General features: G+C 47.0%; 1 protein-coding gene across 4 annotated transcripts in view; it reads right to left on the bottom strand.

Annotated features, from left to right (window-relative positions):
* The window catches only part of PIDD1 (p53-induced death domain protein 1), an 89,349-nt gene that overhangs the window by 53,428 nt on the left and 14,142 nt on the right, over positions 1 to 21,779 (bottom strand). For 2 of the 4 annotated variants that reach the window (XM_056526927.1, XM_056526932.1), the window contains exon 2: positions 3,363 to 3,461. The exons of the other annotated variants lie outside the window; for them this stretch is intronic. The gene's annotated coding sequence lies outside the window, so the exon portion shown is untranslated. The remainder of the gene's footprint in view (positions 1 to 3,362; positions 3,462 to 21,779) is intronic. 4 annotated transcript variants of the gene reach the window in all.

Here is a 21,779-nt window from a genome sequence, read left to right as displayed (position 1 = left end):
ACACAACACATATTCAGTGTATTGGAGGAGCACACAAGCACTCCTCTTAGCCTGACACAACACATATTCAGTGTATTGGAGGAGAACACAGCACTCTCTTAGCCTGACACAACACATATTCAGTGTATTGGAGGAGCACACAGCACTCTCTTAGCCTGACACAACACATATTCAGTGTATTGGAGGAGAACACAGCACTCTCTTAGCCTGACACAACACATATTCAGTGTATTGGAGGAGCACACAGCACTCTCTTAGCCTGACACAACACATATTCAGTGTATTGGAGGAGAACACAGCACTCTCTTAGCCTGACACAACACATATTCAGTGTATTGGAGGAGCACACAGCACTCTCTTAGCCTGACACAACACATATTCAGTGTATTGGAGGAGCACACAGCACTCTCTTAGCCTGACACAACACATATTCAGTGTATTGGAGGAGCACACAGCACTCTCTTAGCCTGACACAACACATATTCAGTGTATTGGAGGAGCACACAGCACTCTCTTAGCCTGACACAACACATATTCAGTGTATTGGAGGAGAACACAGCACTCTCTTAGCCTGACACAACACATATTCAGTGTATTGGAGGAGCACACAGCACTCTCTTAGCCTGACACAACACATATTCAGTGTATTGGAGGAGCACACAGCACTCTCTTAGCCTGACACAACACATATTCAGTGTATTGGAGGAGCACACAGCACTCTCTTAGCCTGACACAACACATATTCAGTGTATTGGAGGAGCACACAGCACTCTCTTAGCCTGACACAACACATATTCAGTGTATTGGAGGAGCACACAGCACTCTCTTAGCCTGACACAACACATATTCAGTGTATTGGAGGAGCACACAGCACTCTCTTAGCCTGACACAACACATATTCAGTGTATTGGAGGAGCACACAGCACTCTCTTAGCCTGACACAACACATATTCAGTGTATTGGAGGAGCACACAGCACTCTCTTAGCCTGACACAACACATATTCAGTGTATTGGAGGAGCACACAGCACTCTCTTAGCCTGAAACAACACATATTCAATGTATTGGAGGAGCACACAGCACTCTCTTAGCCTGACACAACACATATTCAGTGTATTGGAGGAGCACACAGCACTCTCTTAGCCTGACACAACACATTCAGTGTATTGGAGGAGCACACAGCACTCTCTTAGCCTGACACAACACATATTCAGTGCATTGGAGGAGCACACAGCACTCTCTTAGCCTGACACAACACATATTCAGTGTATTGGAGGAGCACACAGCACTCTCTTAGCCTGACACAACACATATTCAGTGTATTGGAGGAGCACACAGCACTCTCTTAGCCTGACACAACACATATTCAGTGTATTGGAGGAGCACACAGCACTCTCTTAGCCTGACACAACACATATTCAGTGTATTGGAGGAGCACACAGCACTCTCTTAGCCTGACACAACACATATTCAGTGTATTGGAGGAGCACACAGCACTCTCTTAGCCTGACACAACACATATTCAGTGTATTGAAGGAGCACACAGCACTCTCTTAGCCTGACACAACACATATTCAGTGTATTGGAGGAGCACACAGCACTCTCTTAGCCTGACACAACACATATTCAGTGTATTGGAGGAGCACACAGCACTCTCTTAGCCTGACACAACACATATTCAGTGTATTGGAGGAGCGCACAGCACTCTCTTAGCCTGACACAACACATATTCAGTGTATTGGAGGAGCACACAGCACTCTCTTAGCCTGACACAACACATATTCAGTGTATTGTAGGAGCACACAGCACTCTCTTAGCCTGACACAACACATATTCAGTGTATTGGAGGAGCGCACAGCACTCTCTTAGCCTGACACAACACATATTCAGTGTATTGGAGGAGCACACAGCACTCTCTTAGCCTGACACAACACATATTCAGTGTATTGGAGGAGCACACAGCACTCTCTTAGCCTGAAACAACACATATTCAATGTATTGGAGGAGCACACAGCACTCTCTTAGCCTGACACAACACATATTCAGTGTATTGGAGGAGCACACAGCACTCTCTTAGCCTGACACAACACATTCAGTGTATTGGAGGAGCACACAGCACTCTCTTAGCCTGACACAACACATATTCAGTGTATTGGAGGAGCACACAGCACTCTCTTAGCCTGACACAACACATATTCAGTGTATTGGAGGAGCACACAGCACTCTCTTAGCCTGACACAACACATATTCAGTGTATTGGAGGAGCACACAGCACTCTCTTAGCCTGACACAACACATATTCAGTGTATTGGAGGAGCACACAGCACTCTCTTAGCCTGACACAACACATATTCAGTGTATTGGAGGAGCACACAGCACTCTCTTAGCCTGACACAACACATATTCAGTGTATTGGAGGAGCACACAGCACTCTCTTAGCCTGACACAACACATATTCAGTGTATTGAAGGAGCACACAGCACTCTCTTAGCCTGACACAACACATATTCAGTGTATTGGAGGAGCACACAGCACTCTCTTAGCCTGACACAACACATATTCAGTGTATTGGAGGAGCACACAGCACTCTCTTAGCCTGACACAACACATATTCAGTGTATTGGAGGAGCGCACAGCACTCTCTTAGCCTGACACAACACATATTCAGTGTATTGGAGGAGCACACAGCACTCTCTTAGCCTGACACAACACATATTCAGTGTATTGGAGGAGCACACAGCACTCTCTTAGCCTGACACAACACATATTCAGTGTATTGGAGGAGCACACAGCACTCTCTTAGCCTGACACAACACATATTCAGTGTATTGGAGGAGCGCACAGCACTCTCTTAGCCTGACACAACACATATTCAGTGTATTGGAGGAGCACACAGATGAACATCCCCTCAGCACCCTCTTCTCCAAAACTATACCAATATTTAGTCTTGAGAAGGGCAATGCTTTTTAGGGAGTGCAACTTACTTGACTTATGTGGAAAAAAACATGTTTTTTTGTGTTGCAATATTCGAAGAGCCATTGTGGGGTTTTTGTTTGGGGGGGGGTGAACAGCTCACCTTATTACAGCCTATTTTGTGCAGCTCACAAATATCGAGTGCGCTCTGTAGTCCATAGATAAAAAAGACTGTGATTTCAGGAAAGAGATTGCTAGAAAAAAAAAGAGCAACACATTCCCTCAGAGCAGTGTTTCCCAACCTTTTTCGGGTTGGGGCACACCTCGAAAAAATAAAAATCCGCGGGGCACCACTACCGAGGTTGACGAGCAATGGTAAAAAACGCAATGCACTATATCTATTTATCAGTGGGTATGTAGTTTAAAGTGCTGCTTTATATAGCAACTCACCAATGACGTCTTCTCTAATTTGCATCGTTGCCTTCTCTTCTCCATCTGGTCCGGGCCATCATCACGATTTCTTCCACACACAATTCTTCACCGTTAAACCTGCAAAACAAATCTATTAGGCGCCGAACTTTTTTTTACATGGGTGACAGAGGGGTGTAGAAGAGTGGACATGGGTGACAGAGGGATGTAGAGGGGTGGACATGGGTGACAAAGGATTGTAGAGGAGCGTACAGAGGGGGTGTAGAGGAGTGTACATGGGTGACAGGGGTGTAGAGGAGCATACAGAGGGATGTAGAGGAGCGTACATGGGTGACAGGGGTGTAGAGGAGCGTACAGAGGGGTGTAGAGGAGCTTACATGGGTGACACGGGTGTAGAGGAGCGTAGAGAGGGGTGTAGAGGAGCGTACATGGGTGACAGGGGTATAGAGGAGTGGACAGAGGTGACAGGGGTGTAGAGGAGTGGACAGAGGGGTGTAGAGGAGCGGACAGAGGGGTGTAGAGGAGCGGACAGAGGGGTGTAGAGGAGCGGACATGGGTGACAGGGGTTTAGAGGAGCAGACAGAGGGGTGTAGAGGAGCGTACATGGGTGACAGGGGTGTAGAGCAGTGGACAGAGGTGACAGGGGTGTAGAGGAGTGGACAGAGGGGTGTAGAGGAGCGTACATGGGTGACAGGGGTGTAGAGGAGCGGACAGAGGGGTGTAGAGGAGCGGACATGGGTGACAGGGGTGTAGAGGAGTGTACAGAGGGGTGTAGAGGAGTGTACATGGGTGACAGGGGAGTAGAGGAGTGGACAGAGGGGTGTAGAGGAGTGGACAGAGGGGTGCAGAGGAGCGTACATGGGTGACAGGGGTGTAGAGGAGTGGACATGGGTGACAGGGGTGTAGAGAAGCGGACATGGGTGACAGGGGTGTAGAGGAGTGGACAGAGGGGTGTAGAGGAGTGGACAGAGGGGTGTAGAGGAGTGTACATGGGAGCCAGGGGTGTAGAGGAGTGGACAGAGGGGTGTAGAGGAGTGTACATGGGTGACAGGGGTGTAGAGGAGTGGACAGAGAGGTGTAGAGGAGTGGACAGAGGGGTGTAGAGGAGTGTACATGGGTGACAGGGGTGTAGAGGAGTGTACATGGGTGACAGGGGTGTAGAGGAGTGGACAGAGGTGTAGAGGAGCGGACAGAGGGGTGCAGAGGAGCGTACATGGGTGACAGGGGTGTAGAGGAGTGGGTGAACATGGGTGACAGGAGGGGGAGGACGGGAGTGAAAGGGATGACAGGAGGGTGGACATGGGTGTACAGGAGTGGACATGGGTGACAGAGGGGTGTGGAGGAGTGGACAGAGGGTTGAAAGAGGGATGACAGGAGGGTGGACGGGGGTGACAGGAGGGTGGACGGGGATGACAGGAGGGTGAACAGGGGTGGTGAACATGGGTGACAGGAAGGTGGACGGGAGTGAAAGGGATGACAGAAGGGTGAACATGGTTGACAGGAGGGGGTGAACATGGGTGACAGGAGGGGGTGAACATGGGTGACGGGGGGTGGATGGGAGTGAAAGGGATGACAGGAGGGTGAACATTAATGTAAACAGGGGTGACAGGAAGGTGGACAGGGGGTATGGATATGGATCACGGGGGGTGGTGAACATGGGTGACAGGAGGGTGAACAGGAGTGAAAGGGATGACAGGAGGGTGAACATGGGTGACAGGAGGGTGGACAGGGGGTGTGAATATGGGTGACAGGAGGGTGGACAGGGGTGACAGGAGGGTGGACAGGGGGGTGGACATGGGTGACGGGGGGGTGGACATGGGTGACAAGGGGGGGGGGTTGACATGGGTGACAAGGGGGGGCAGACTCGGTGACAAGGGGGGGCAGACTGGGGGAGAGGGATGCAGAGGACGCAGTGGGGAGGGGGACGCTGTGTGCGCATGCAGGCTTCCCTTCCCCCCAGCGCCGCCAGTCATAAGTGCGCAGGCCGGGGCAGGATATTTAAAAATAAATAAATAAAAAATAAGTAAATCACAGCAAAATCCTGCGGCACCACGGCCAGTGGCGAACGGCACACACGTGTGCCGCGGCACCGCGGTTGGGAATCACTGCCTCAGAGTGTCCATCCCTACTTTATGTTTCTATCAGATAGGGAATCATAAACCTGGTGACAACACTCAACACTTTTCAGTTACTAAAATGTAGTCGTCCTTCATCCAGGACCTCCAACATATAGCAGATGAGCATCTCTCTCCAGAGGATCTAGCACTTCCATAACAAGGCACATCTGTTTAGTTTAATGGACACACATATAATGCTACATTTACTATGATGTGGCACCGTACAAGAATTAAACACTTGCAGCTGAGTACCCCCAAATATTACAGCTGATCGCTGGGGGTCTTAGCAGCAGCACATCCTATGATCAGCTTTTGTAACAAAGCCAACAATCCCTTTGAAATGAAATACAATTCTTTCATGGTTATATAAAATGCTTAAAATACTACAGTAGAAGGCTCTTGCTTGTGCCAGTCAAAGGGGTTGCTCAAATTGGTTGCTACAGCCTGTGGGAGACTGGAAATGGAAAATATTTATAATACCTAAGCATCCCTTAGTTGGTCATTAACATTAGGTTAAAGGGGTTATCCACCATAAGGTGATTAGCTTAGGAAGGATCTGACTTGTCTTGGGGCTAAATGGCTATGTTGTGAGATTACCATAATACTGTGGCTAGCTTTTTGTGAACTTGTATTTCCTGTTTGACTTTTCTTTTTTTGACTACAAATCCCATAATTCCATTTCCTCCCTCCCACACATCAGCCACCCCACCCATTGAAACATAAATGAGCTGCATCCATTCAAAGACCTGTTGTTTTCAATCAGGGTGGCTACAGCTGTTGCAGATTGATCTCTATGCCACTAAGTGATCCCTCCACCCATTGAGGCAGACAGGCTCCCTGTTATCAGATGACTAGGGAGTCAGGTCTCGGCCGCATTGCAAACTGGGAAAAAACTGGGACACCAGTCATTGTGTATGCTGTTAAAAATATTGAGTCAAAATCACAGAATTGTGAGAAAACCGTCACACACAGGTACAGGCACTATATTATGAACTACACTAACTTTACAGCCCCTGCAGCATAGTCAAAAAAAAATATAAAAAAAATCCTGGAATACCCCTTTAACCCCTTAAGGACGCGGTGGTACTTAACGCACCAGGACGTACATTTACGTCCTGTGCATAACCGCGGGCATCGGAAGGATGCCCGTGTCATGCGCGGCTGATCCCGGCTGCTGATCGCAGCCAGGGACCAGCCGGCAATGGCCAATGCCCGCGATCTCGCGGGCGGCCGCCATTAACCCCTCAGGTGCCGGAATCAATACAGATCCCGGCATCTGCGGCAGTACGCGATTTCAATGAATGATCGGATCGCCCGCAGCGCTGCTGCGGGGATACGATCGTTCAGAACGCCACACGGAGGTCCCCTCACCTTCCTCCTTCCGGCTCCCAGGCGTCTTCTGCTCTGGTCTGAGATCAAGCAGACCAGAGCAGAAGATGACCGAAAACACTGATCTGTTCTATGTCCTACACATAGAACAGATCAGTATTAGCAATCATGGTATAAAAAAAAAAATGTAAAAGTAAAAAAAAAAGTGAAAAATCCCCTCCCCCAATAAAAAATGTAAAACGTCCGTTTTTTCCTATTTTACCCCCAAAAAGCGTAAAAAATAAATTTAATAGACATATTTGGTATCGTCGCGTGCGTAAATGTCCGAACTATTAAAATAAAATGTTAATGATCCCATACGGTGAACGGCGTGAACATAAAAAAAAAAGTCCAAAATTGCTACTTTTTTTAATACATTTTATTAAAAAAAATTATAAAAAATGTATTAAAAGTTTTTTATATGCAAATGTGGTATCAAAAAGAGTACAGATCATGGCGCAAAAAATGAGCCCTCATACCGCCGCTTATACGGAAAAATAAAAAAGTTAGAGGTCATCAAAATAAAGGGATTATAAACGTACTAATTTGGTTAAAAAGTTTGTGATTTTTTTTTAAGCACAACAATATTATAAAAGTATGTAATAATGGGTATCATTTTAATCGTATTGACCCTCAGAATAAAGAACACACGTCATTTTTACCATAAATTGTACGGCGTGAAAACGAAACCTTCCAAAATTAGCAAAATTGCGTTTTTCTTTTTAATTTCCCCACAAAAATAGTGTTTTTTGGTTGCGCCATACATTTTATGATATAATGAGTGATGTCATTACAAAGGACAACTGGTCGCACAAAAAACAAGCCCTCATACTAGTCTGTGGATGAAAATATAAAAGAGTTATGATTTTTAGAAGGCGAGGAGGAAAAAAACGAAAACGTAAAAATTTAATTGTCTGAGTCCTTAAGGCCAAAATGGGCTGAGTCCTTAAGGGGTTAATGTCTGCCAAATACGCTGATTTAAGTGAATCTGGATGACCATCTTATGTGCATAGTGGTCCTCTGACTCTTCGATTATGGTAGGTTTCAGGGAAGATAACGATCAGGCGGCAGGATTTCAATAGGCCAAATACTATTGTTGTCAGGGAGGTATCTGGCAGCGGCTTATTCTCCTTTCCCCATTCAGAACACATGTGCAACTGAGCGTGCTATGGGATGATTGTGGACTAGACTAGTCCCCTCTGGAGAATATTGGACAAAAGAGAAGATGCCCAGAAAGAGGAGTTTGAGAGGGGGATTAACTCCCTGGAGGTCTGCTAAACTCCCTGGAGGTCACAATCATGGTAACCAGACCTCAGGGCATTACAGAACGCTGTAGTAATAACATGCGTGAGTATATACGAATGTGTTTTTTTACCCTTCCAATTCTTCACCACTAACCACACACCCCATTGTATTGTTTATTATATACACCTTATAATGAAAAACATTAACAAGGGTGCATTTACATCACGATTTTGCTATAGGGTTCCCGTATACTGTTTTGTATAGGAAAACAGTATACAACGGTATAGAAAACCGTATACATAGTCCTCCCATACACAAACATATGCAACAAGATGTATCCAGTTGTGTACATTTTTGGTCCTGTACGCTTTTGTGTGTTTTTTTTTACTGTACACAAAACTGCAGTCTACGTTTTTACAGTACGGGAACTGGGTTTTTAAACAGGACACAAAACCGTAGTAGACCCGTAGTAGGGTGGGTTCATTTTAAGTTTTTACAGTATGGGAACCGGAACCGGTTGAGGGGAGTGTAAACCGAGTACTCCCATATCCCAGCCAGACCCGGCCCGTATGTAATTCATTTCAATAAGCCGACCAGAGTCAAATGGTGACATCGGTCGCCCGTGGTATGCCGCGGTTTTAGGTCCGGTCACAAAACCGGATACGGGGCAAAAATGAGCCGACCGGAGTCACTGTTTGACTCCGGTCGACTTATTGAAATGAAATAGATACGGGCCGAGTCTCGCTGGGATACGGGAGCGCACGATTTTCACTCCCCTCAACCGGTTCCGGTTCCCGTACTGTAAAAACTTAGAATTAACCCACCTTACTACGGGTCTACTATGGGCCCCATTCACCCTTACCCAGCAGAAGTGAGGTGGCTAGGGTGCCGTCTCACGATCACGTGATTGATCGGTCAGAATGACTGATCAATCACTACCCTGCTGGGCGGTGATCGGGGCTGGTGGGGGTATCCTATCTTTGCCAGGCCCGGCGGGGGTCCCCTCAGGAGCGGCGGCTGCCGACAGACCAGCAGGAGCGGTGGCAGGATACAGCAGGAGGTGAGGCCTGTTCACCTCCTGCTGTTGCTTAGCAACAACTCTCAGCATGCACAGCCAAAGGGCATGCTGGGAGTTGTAGTTTTGCAACAGCTGGAGTTCCAACTACAACTCCCAGCATGCCGTTTGGTAGTCTGTGCATGCTGGGGGTTGTAGTCAAGCAACAGCTGGAGGCACACTTTTTCTATGAAAAAGTGTGCATCCAGCTGTTGCATAACTACAACTCCCAGCATGCACGGACAGCCAAAGGGCATGCTGGGAGATGTAGCAGGGTGCCTCCAGCTGTTGCAAAACAACAACTCTCAGCATGCCCTTCGGCTGTCAATGCATGCTGAGAGTTGCAGTTTTGCAACAGCTGAAGGCGCACTGGTTGTGAAACAGAGTTCGTGTCCTAACTCAGTATTTCGCAACCAGTATGCCTCCAGCTGTTGCAAAAATACAACTCCCAGCATGTACTGAGAGAGACCGTACATGCTGGGAGTTCTAGTTTTGCAAAAGCTGGAGGCACACAGGTTGCGAAACACTGAGTTAAGTAACAAACTCTCAGTGTTTCGCAACCAATGTGGCTCCAGCTGTTGCATAACTACAACTCCCAGCATGTATTGTCTGTCAGTGCATGCTGGGAGTTGTAATCTTGCAACAGCTGGGGTAACATATGGGGTATTTCCGTACTCGGGTGAAATTGCTTTACAAATATTGGGGGGCTTTTTCTCTTTTTACCCTTATTAAAAGTATGGGTCTACACCAGCATGTTAGTGTAAAAAAAATTCATACAACATACTGGTGTTGCCCCATACTTTTAATTAGGGATGTCCTGATACCATTTTTTTAAGAACGAGTACGAGTACCGATACTTTAATTCTGGTACTCGCCAATACCAAGTACGAGTACTTTTATTTTAAAGGGAATCTGACACCAGGGTGACCCGGTTTCTGGCGCTGTTTACCGTATGATATGTGAGTCCTTGTTGCATACAATGGAGGCGGCTGCTGTAATATGAGCCAAGATTTCTCTCTTCTCCATTGAACAGAACAGGGAATTTGCATTGGCGGCAAAACCGATGTCTCCAGAGCAATTGGGCTGACAACCACATGATGAGCAGCGGTAGAAACCGGGTCACCTGCACTATCTACCTATAAATTGAAGTTTGTGCAGGTGACTCTGCTGTAAGATTGCCTTTAATAGTAGGTAGTATCCACTTGTAGGTAGTATAGATAGTTGCATACATTAGTAGCAGCCCCCCTGTAGACCGCAGCCCCCCCTTGTAGACAGGGCCCCCCCTTGTAGACAGCACCCCCTCTTGTCCCCCTTGTAGACAGCGCCCCCCGTGTCCCCCTTGTAGACAACAGCCCCCCCTTGTAGACAGCACCCCCTCTTGCCCCCCTAGTAGACAACGGCCCCCCCCCTTGTAGACAGCGCCCCCCCGTGTCCAACTTGTAGACAGTGGGCCCCCTCCTTGTAGACAGGGAGCAGTGTCCCCCCTTGTAGGGAGCTGGCCAGCCCCTTATAGACAGCAGCCCCCCCCCCCCTTATAGACAGCAGCCCCCCCCTTATAGACAGCAGCCCCCCCTTTTAGACAGCAGCCCCCCCTTTTAGACAGCAGCCCCCCTTATAAACAGCAGTGCCCCCTTATGTAGACAGCAGCCCCCCCTTATAGACAGCAGCCCCCCTTATAGACAGCAGCCCTTCCCCTTTATAGATAGCAGCCCTTCCCTTTTATAGACAGCAGCCCCCCCCTTTTATAGACAGCAGACCCCCCTTATAGACAGCAGCCCCCCCTTATATAGACAGCAGCCCCCCTTATAGACAGCAGCCCCCCCTTATAGACAGCAGCCCCCCTTATATAGACAGCAGCCCCCCCTGCATATAGACAGCAACCCCCCTCCCGCTTATAGACAGCAGCCCCCCGCTTATAGACAGCAGCCCTTCCCCTTTATAGGCAGCAGCCCCCCCCGCTTATAGACAGCAGCCCTTCCCCTTTATAGACAGCAGCCCTTCCCCTTTATAGACAGCAGCCCCCCCCTTATAGACAGCAGCCCCCCCTTATATAGACAGCAGCCCCCCCCCCCCTATAGACATCAGCTCCCCCCCTTTATAGACAGCAGCCCCCCCCCCCTTTATAGACAGCACTCACCTGTGGCTGTCCTCGGGTGTTGCCGCACCGCTGTCCCGTTCTTCCGATCGCATCATTGCATCCTACGGAGGAGCATTTGACATACACGTCACTCTGCTTCCTCCGTAGCGTTACGCTGGGCGCAGGGGAGGGTGAGTGACGTGTGTGTCACATGCTCCTCCATAGGACGCAATGATTGCGATGGGGAGAACGGGACAGCGGAGAACGGGACAGCGCCGCACAGCACCAGGTATCGGGGACATTAAAGAGTCCCCGATACCATGCAAATGCCGAGTATCGGCCCCGATACCGATACTAGTATCGGTATCGGGACATCCTAATTTAAATTTTTACAAGTCGTAAAAGGAAAAAAAGACCCGAAATTTGTAACGCAATTTCTGAGTACGGAAATACCCCATATGTGGACTTTACTGACATAAAGGCAAAAAAATAAATACCCACATGTGACCCCATTTTGGAAACTACACCCCTCACGGAACGTGACAAGGGGTATAGTGAGCCTTGACACCCCACAGGTGTTTGACAAATTTTCGTTAAATTTGGATGCGAAAATGAAAATGTTTTCACTAAAATGCTGGTGTTACCCTAAATTTTTCATTTTCACAAGGGAAAATAGGAAAAAAGCCCCCCAAAATTTGTAACCCCACTTCTATGCATGGAAATACCCCATATGTGGATGTAAAGTGCTCTGCAGAGAGAATGTGTCCGAAATTGAAGGCCATGTGTGTTTACAAAGCCCCCATGGTGCCAGAAATGTGGAACCCCCCCCCCCCCCCCACATATGACCCCATTTTGGAAACTACACCCCTCACGGAATGTAACAAGGGGTGCAGTGAGCATTTACACCCCACAGGTGTCAGACAGATTTTTGGAACAGTGGTCCATGAAAATGAAAAGTGTAATCTTTCATTTGCACAGCCCACTGTTCAAAACATCTGTCAAACGCCAGTGGGGTATAAATGCTCATTGCACCCCTTATTAAAATCTGTGAAGGGTTTAGTTTCCAAAATGGGGTCACATGTGGAGGGGGTCCACTGTTCTGGCACCATTGGGGCTTTGTGAACGCACATGGCCCCTGACTTCTATTTCAACCAAATTCTCTCTCCAAAAGCTCAATGGCGCTCCTTCTCTTCTGAGCATTGTAGATCACCCGCAGTGCACTTGACGTCCACACATGGGCTATTTCCATACTCAGAAAAAATGGGGTTACAAATTTTGGGAGGGTTGTGGAAATGAAATATTTGGGGGAACACCAGCATTTTAGTGAAAAAAATTAATTCATTTACACATTCTTGTTAGGTTCCTTGGAGGGGTGTAGTTTTCAAAATAGTATGCCATGTGTTTTTTTTTTTGTTTTTTTTTTTTGCTGTTCTGGCACCATAGGGGCTTCCTAAATGTGACATGCCCCCCAAAAACCATTTCAGCACAATTTGCTTTCCAAAAGCCAAATGTGACTCCTTCTCTTCTGAGCATTGTAGTGCGCCCGCAGTGCACTTGATATCCACACATGGGGTATTTCCATACTTAGAAGAGATGGGGTTACAAATTTTGGGGGGCCTTTTCTCCTATTACCCCTTGTAAAAATATAAAATTAGGGGAAAAACCAGCATTTTAGTGAAAAAAATAAATAATTTACACATCCAACTTTAACGAAAAGTCGTCAAACACCTGTGGGGTGTTAAAGGAGATATCCAGTGCTGAAAAACTTATCCCTATCCTAAGGATAGGGGATAAGTTTCAGATCACAGTGGGGGCCGACCACTGGGGCCCCCCGCGATCTCCAGCCCGTGGGAAGGGGACGTGTTGACCACCGCACGAAGGGGCGTCTGACACACTCCCTCAATACAACTCTATGGCAGATCCGGAGCGCTGCCTTCGGCAATCTCTGGCTCTACCATAGCGATGTATCGAGGGGGCGTGTCAGTCGCTGGTTTTATGCGATGGTCGACAACTGCTATCTCGCCAGCGAGCTGGGGCCCCGTACAGGAGATCGCGGGGACCCCAGCGGTCGGACCCCCCATGATCTGAAACTTATCCCCTATGCTTAGTATAGGGGATACGTTTTTCAGCGCTGGACTACCCCTTTAACCCCTTAACCCCTTCAGGACCAAGCCCATTTTGGCCTTAAGGACCGGAGCGTTTTTTGCACATCTGACCACTGTCACTTTAAACATTAATAACTCTGGAATGCTTTTAGTTATCATTCTGATTCTGAGACTGTTTTTTCATGACATATTCTACTTTAACATAGTGGTAAAATTTTGTGGTAACTTGCATCCTTTCTTGGTGAAAAATCCCAAAATTTCATGAAAAAATTGAAAATTTTGCATTTTTCAAACTTTGAAGCTCTCTGCTTGTAAGGAAAATGGATATTCCAATTTTTTTTTTTTATTATTCACATATACAATATGTCTACTTTATGTCTGCATCATAAAATTTATGAGTTTTTACTTTTGGAAGACACCAGAGGGCTTCAAAGTTCAGCAGCAATTTTCCAATTTTTCACAAAATTTTCAAACTCGCTATTTTTCAGACACCAGTTCAGGTTTGAAGTGGATTTGAAGGGTCTTCATATTAGAAATACCCCATGAAAGACCCCATTATAAAAACTACACCCCCCAAAGTATTCAAAATGACATTCAGTCAGTGTTTTAACCCTTTAGGTGTTTCACAGGAATAGCAGCAATCTGAAGGAGAAAATTCAAAATCTTCATTTTTTACACTCGCATGTTCTTGTAGACCCAATTTTTGAATTTTTGCAAGAGGTAAAAGGAGAAAATTTTTACTTGTATTTGTAGCCCAATTTCTCTTGAGTAAGCACATACCTCATATGTCTATGTTAATTGTTCGGCGGGCGCAGTAGAGGGCTCAGAAGCGAAGGAGCGACAAGGGGATTTTGGAGAGAACATTTTTCTGAAATGGTTTTTGGGGGGCATGTCACCTTTAGGAAGCCCCTAGGGTGTCAAACCAGCAAAAAAATAACACATGGCATACCATTTTGGAAACTAGACCCCTTGGGGAACATAACAAGGGGTAAAGTGAACCTTAATACCCCACAGGGGTTTCATGACTTTTGCAAATGTAAAAAAAAGTAAAATTTTTTACCTAAAATGCTTGTTTTCCCAAAAATTTTACATTTTTGAAAAGGGTAATAGCAGAAAATACCCCCCAAAATTTGAAGCCCAATTTCTCCCGATTCCGAAAACACCCCATATGGGGGTAAAAAGTGCTCTGCTGGCGCACTACAGGTATCAGAAGAGAAGGAGTCACATTTGGCTTTTTGGAAGCAAATTTTGCTCTGGGGGCATGCCGCATTTAGGAAGCCCCTATGGTGCCAGGACAGCAAAAAAAAAACATATGGCATACCATTTTGGAAACTAGACCCCTTGGGGAACATAACAAGGGGTAAAGTGAACCTTAATATCCCACAGGGGTTTCATGACTTTTGCAAATGTAAAAAAAAAATTAAAATTTTTACCTAAAATGCTTGTTTTCCCAAAAATTTAACATTTTTGAAAAGGGAAATAGCAGAAAATGCCCCCCAAAATTTGAAGCCCAATTTCTCCCGATTCAGAAAACACCCCATATGGGGGTAAAAAGTGCTCTGCTGGCGCACTACAGGTCTCAGAAGAGAAGGAGTCACATTTGGCTTTTTGGAAGCAAATTTTGCTCTGGGGGCATGCCGCATTTAGGAAGCCCCTATGGTGCCAGGACAGCAAAAAAAAAACCACATGGCATACCATTTTGGAAACTAGACCCCTTGGGGAACATAACAAGGGGTAAAGTGAACCTTAATACCCCACAGGGGTTTCATGACTTTTGCAAATGTAAAAAAAAGTAAATTTTTTTACCTAAAATGCTTGTTTACCCAAAAATTTAACATTTTTGAAAAGGGTAATAGCAGAAAATGCCCCCCAAAATTTGAAGTCCAATTTCTCCCGATTCAGAAAACACCCCATATGGGGGTAAAAAGTGCTCTGCTGGCGCACTACAGGCCTCAGAAGAGAAGGAGTCACATTTGGCTTTTTGGAAGCAAATTTTGCTCTGGGGGCATGCCGCATTTAGGAAGCCCCTATGGTGCCAGGACAGCAAAAAAAAAACACATGGCATACCATTTTGGAAACTAGACCCCTTGGGGAACATAACAAGGGGTAAAGTGAACCTTAATACCCCACAGGGGTTTCATGACTTTTGCAAATGTAAAAAAAAAGTAAAATTTTTTACCTAAAATGCTTGTTTTCCCAAAAATTTTACATTTTTTAAAAGGGTAATAGCAGAAAATACCCCCCCAAAATTTGAAGCCCAATTTCTCCCGATTCATTAAACACCCCATATAGGGGTAAAAAGTGCTCTGCTGGCGCACTACAGGTATCAGAAGAGAAGGAGTCACATTTGGCTTTTTGGAAGCAAATTTTGCTCTGGGGGCATGCCGCATTTAGGAAGCCCCTATGGTGCCAGGACAGCAAAAAAAAAACACATGGCATACCATTTTGGAAACTAGACCCCTTGGGGAACATAACAAGGGGTAAAGTGAACCTTAATACCCCACAGGGGTTTCATGACTTTTGCAAATGTAAAAAAAAATTGAAATTTTTACCTAAAATGCTTGTTTTCCCAAAAATTTAACATTTTTGAAAAGGGTAATAGCAGAAAATACCCCCCAAAATTTGAAGCCCAATTTCTCCCGATTCAGAAAACACCCCATATGGGGGTAAAAAGTGCTCTGTTGGCGCACTACAGGTCTCAGAAGAGAAGGAGTCACATTTTGGCTTTTTGGAAGCAAATTTTGCTCTGGGGGCATGCCTCATTTAGGAAGCCCCTTTGGTGCCAGGACAGCAGAAAAAAAACCACATGGCATTACATTTTGGAAACTAGACCCCTCGGGGAACGTAACAGTGTTACAGTGAGTTCTTACACCTCACAGGTTTTTTGAAAAGTGGGCCTAAATTGAAAAATTTGATTTTTTTACACTAAAATGCTGGGGTTACCCAATTTTTAACATTTTCACAAGGGGTAATATGAGGAATTGGGTTACAAATTTTGGAGGGCTTTTCCCCTGACTATAAAAATCCATCCACATATGGGGTAACGTGCTGGGCGGGCGCACAACAAGGCTCAGAAGTCATAGAGGTCACTTTGTATTTGTGGCCTATGGCATATCAGTAGCTGACGGTTACATACATTCCGAGGAAAATACAAAAATGAAACACCCACATGTGACACCATTACAGAAAGTACCCACCCTGAGGAATGGGTATAGGGGTAAAGAGGACATTTCTAACGCACAGGGGTTTCCTAAATTTATTTTCCAGGAATGGATGAAGGGTAGCTGTTGAAAATTGCAATTTTCAACCTATGCTCTGCTTCATCTTTTTGGGAACAACTAACATGTGACTCTGAATTGTCGCCTGGAAATACGACAGAGCTCAGCGAGAACTCTTCGCATTTGAGGCGGATGTTTGTTACGGACCTAACAGTTACATACATTCAGAGGAAAATACAAGAAAGGAACACCCACATGTGAACTTATTACAAACAGTACACCCCCTAGGGAAGGTGTATAGGGTGAAGTGGAGATTTGGAACAGATGGGTGTTCCCTTCATTTATTTTCCAGGAATAGATGAAGTGTACTATGGGGGGAAGAAAATTGCAATTTTAGAACTGATATGCCAATTATTTTCCCAGAATGATGACCCAGAGTACAGCCAAAAGTAAAAAGGATGCCCGCCCCAAACCCTATACTCTGAATCATCATTCTGGGAAGGGGATGTGTGGGGCCGTCCCTATTCTGTTACCTCAAATGCGCAACCCGCTCAGGTGGGGAGAGAGAGCGTTGCACATTTGAGGCAACTGCAAACCTCCAATGCTGTTGACTCTGTGTCCCATGACCCATTTTTTAGGGGGAAGAAAAAAAAAAAAGATATTGGGGGTATTGAGAAAAAGGTGTTTTTTTTTGGGGGGGGGGGGGTTTGGTATAAAATTTGGAAGACAATGTACCCTGGACTGGTACATTGGAGTCGAATTGTGGGTAATGAAAATTAGGGCAAATGACGGAAAATTTAGTACTCCATGGAAGTGTGATACTCCCTGAAGCAGCCTATGCAGAGGCCCGGATGATCGGGGCAAGTGTCGCATTGAGTGGTGGTGTCCTTCCGAATCCCCCTCTTGCGACACACTCTGCATTTCTTCTGAGATCGTCCCTTCTTTCCAGTGTGGGGGATCACACCTGGAAAGTGTTGGCCGGGGACGATCCGGGGACCTGAAGTTCCAGAGGTGCTCTGACCCGCTCTTTGGCGGTCACCATAGATGGGGGCCTTTAGAACTTCCTCTTGGAACTCCAGGTATGTCCCTGTGTTGCCAGCGTTCTTGTACAGTACAAAAGAGTTGTACATGGCAACCTGTACCATGTAGACCGCAACTTTTTTGTACCATATCTTGTTTTCCGCATGGCATTATATGGCTTGAGGACTTGATCAGAAAGATCAACTCCCCCCATATACCGATTGTAGTCCAGAATACAATCAGGCTTGAGGACCGGTCCCACGGTACCTCGCACAGGGACAGGGGTGCTGCCATTCCCATGAATTGTGGTGAGCATAAGGACATCCCTCTTGTCCTTATACCGGACCAACAACAGGTTATCATGGGTGAGGGCACGGGACTCACCCCGGGGGATAGGAGTCTGCAGGGGATAGGAAGGAAGGCCTCTTTGATTCTTCCGGACTGTCCCACAAGCGAGCGTGGATCTGGCGGCGAGGGATGTGAAGAGAGGGATACTAGTATAAAAGTTATCCACGTAAAGGTGGTAACCATTATCTAGCAATGGGTGCAAAAGGCCCCAAACGATTTTCCCGCTAACACCCAGAGTGGGGAAACAATCTGGGGGTTCAATGCAGGAATCTCGTCCCTCATACACCATAAACTTGCAAGTGTACCCGGAGGTACTCTCGCAAAGTTTATACATCTTCACGCCATACCGCGCTCGCTTGGTAGGGATGTATTGCCGGAAGCTGAGTCTCCCCTTAAAGCTGATGAGCGACTCATCAATAGCGACCTCCCTTCCAGGGACATAGGCCTCCCAAAATCTGGCCCCGAAGTGATTGATGACCGGCCTGATTTTATACAGGCGGTCATACGCGGGATCAGTTCGGGGGGGGACATGCCGCATTATCAGCATAATGCAAACATCTCCGAATGGCCTCGAACCGGGAATGTGCCATGGCCATACTGTAGAGGGGTGTCTGGTAAAAGACGTCCCCACTCCAATATTGCCTGACACTGGGTTTTTTAACTAGACCCATATGCAGCGCAAGGCCCCAAAAGGTCCTCATTTCGGCTGCATCGACTAGAGTCCAGCCACCGGGTCTAGCTAAAAGTGAGCCCGGGTTAGCGGCGACGAACTGTTGGGCATACAGATTCGTCTGTGTAACCATTAGATTAACAAAGTCGTCACTGAAAAAATGACCGAAAAAGTCCTTTTCAGTGAACCCGGCGATGTTAATCTTGATTCCTGAGTCGCCAACAAACTCAGGAATCACGGGCTCGTGGTCCGCTGGCTCAGCCCAGACAAGTTCTCCGGTACGAGGTACCAGTGACCTTGGCAGGGGGGCTTCACTAGTATGAGCGCCAGGGGGACTCATACTAGCATGGGGCACAGGGTCAAGGGCAGAGGAGGTTTGCGGCACCGCACGGCGGCGTCTCCGCCGCCTTGGTGGCTCATCATCAGAACTAGATGATAAGGAGGACGATGAAATAAGGAAGGTGGGGTCTTCATCGTCCTCTGAGCCGCTCTCGGTGTCGGAGGCAATTATGGCATATGCCTCCTCCGCCGAAAACGCTCTGCGGGCCATTTCCCTACTCTAATGGGGATACGGGTATGTGTGTGTGTGTGTGGGTGGGGGAAACTTTATTGGTGTGTGTGCTGCGTGTGGTGTGGTGCGATACTACCTCCCTAACCCGCCCTAGCCTAACCTAACCTAACTAAACTAACCCGCCCTAACAGAAAAAAATATTAAATAAAAAGGGGACTTTTAAAAAAAAAAGGGGGACTTCTAGCGCAAAAAAAAACCTGCGCCAAAAAAATAAGCGTTTATCTAATCAGTGGTGTGCGCACTGATTAGCGCTTGTGGCGGCAGGGGGCGCAGAAGTCAGAGGGGGGGTCCGGCCACTCAGCCCAGAACAGTGGCTGGTGGCTTGTACTCAGACCCCCACACAAAAAACCCGAAAAATAAAATAAAAAAACGCTTAACCCCGGAAAAAATGCACCCGCCTGAACAAAAAAAAAAACGCTGATCAGTGATAAATCACCGACAGCGGTGGGACAGGCTGCACACACAGGTACGGTCCGTCCACACAGTACACGCCTTGTACTGGTGGCACGGACCGCCTATGGGTGCAAAAAAAATACGCGTTAACCGAAAAAAGTGCCTTTACCACAAAAAAAAACGCTGATCAGTGATAAATCACTGACAGCGGTGAGGCACGCCGCACACACAGGTAAGGTCCGGGCACACAGTACACGCCTGCTACTGGTGGCACGGACCGCCTATGGGTGCAAAAAAAGCGCTAGAAAACGCGTAAAAAAGCGCCGGCACCACAAAAAAAAACGCTGATCAGTACTACGGGACTGATCAGCGGCGGGTGGGCTTTAACAAACGGTGGCGGACCGCTCTTTTATAACTAAGAGGGTCCGTACACACGCTTAGGGAAAAAAGAAAAAAAAAAAGATCTGCGCCAAAAAAAAAAAAGGCTGGCGGCAGACCGCAGCGACCCAGCAGGGCCGGGGTCATGCAGCTAAAGGTGCTACGGACCCACGGACACCCACTGAGGTACGCCGAAAAAAGAAAAAGAAAAAAACTTTTTTTTTTTTAACCCTAACCTGTCCCTACCTAAATCTAAAGCTATCCCTGGGGATTTCTGTGCCAAGGGGCCACAGAAAGGGGGCAAGGGGCACTTTTTTTTTACTGAGGGGATGGTGGGCAGCACGGGGCTCCGTCCTGCACACCAGATCTCTGTGGAATGGTGGGCAGAACGGAGCAACGTGCTCCTAGCCCCCACCATCCCCTCCTATTACATTGTGATTGGTGTGGCCACTTTGGCCACCCAATCACAACTGTACTGAGGGGGGTGGCCACAATGCCAGCCCCCAGTACAGTACGGATGGTAATTGGTGGTGTATACTACACCACCAGTCACCATCTATATCCGGGTAACAGGGTCACACGTGACCCTGAGGACCCGGAACCGCTGCAGAACGCCGGTTAGTAGTTACCGGCGTCCTGCAGCGATCGCCGGTATAGGAGGTCCTCCGGACCTCCTCCGGCACACTGCCGGGATGTCTGCTGATAGAAATCAGCAGACATCTGGCTCCGATCCCCGCCCGGCGAGCGGCGGGGAACGGAATCGCAGCGCATCGCTCATCTGAATTGATGAGCGATGTGCTGCGATCGCCGACATGGGGGGACATAATGACCCCCCTGGGCGATATGCCGGGATGCCTGCTGAACGATTTCAGCAGGCATCCGGCTCCGGCGCCCCTCCGGCTAGCGGTGGGGGCCGGATTTCCCACGGGCGTACGCCCTCGGTCCTTAAGGACTCGGAATGCAGGGCGTATCCATACGCCCTATGTCCTGAAGAGGTTAAGGACCGAGCGTTTTACCACTTTAGTTTTTTCCTCACTTATTAAAAATCATAACTCATAATTTTGCACATAAAAAAATCCATATGATGGCTTATTTTTTTGTGCCACCAATTCTACTTTGTAATGACGTCAGTTATTTTACCCAAACATCTACGGCGAAACGGAAAAAAAAATCACTGTGAGACAAAATTGAAGAAAAAATGCCATTTTGTAACTTTTGGGGCTTCCGTTTCTACGCAGTACATTTTTCGGCAAAAATGACACATTCTCTTTATTCTGTAGGTCCATACGATTAAAATGATACCCTACTTATATAGGTTTGATTTTGTCGTACTTCTGGAAAAAATCCCAACTACATGCAGGAAAATGTATACGTTTAAAATTGTCATCTTCTGACCCCCTATAACTTTTTTATTTTTCTGCCCTATGGGGCAGTATGAGGGCAAATTTTTTGCACCGTGATCTGAAGTTTTTATCGGTACCATTTTTGTATTAATCTGACTTTTTGATCACTTTTTATTCATTTTTTTCATGATATAAAAAGTGACCAAAAATACACAATTTTGGACTTTAGAATTTTTTTGCTCATAGGAAACCATTAATCGATGATTCTGCCGCTTGACTGCTCATGCCTGGATCTCAGGCACTGAGCAGTCATTTGGCGATCGGACAGCGAGGAGGAAGGTAGGGGACCCTACTGCTGTCCCATACCTTCCTACGGTCCCGAACAGCCCTTTTAGCTAACCAGCAGCGTTTTAGTTTCACTTTAGATCTAAAGGCTAAATAGCGCGCGGCATAGGGCCCGACCGGCTATGAAGCTGTGGCCCCGCATTATAGAACGGGAGCGGACTCAGGGCGTACGGATACGCCCTAAGT

The sequence above is a fragment of the Hyla sarda genome, chromosome 6, assembly GCF_029499605.1.
Source record: "Hyla sarda isolate aHylSar1 chromosome 6, aHylSar1.hap1, whole genome shotgun sequence".
NCBI classification, from domain to species: Eukaryota; Metazoa; Chordata; class Amphibia; order Anura; family Hylidae; genus Hyla; species Hyla sarda.
The sequence above is the reverse complement of the archived record's forward strand: the minus strand, read 5'-3'. Positions and strand labels throughout refer to the sequence as shown.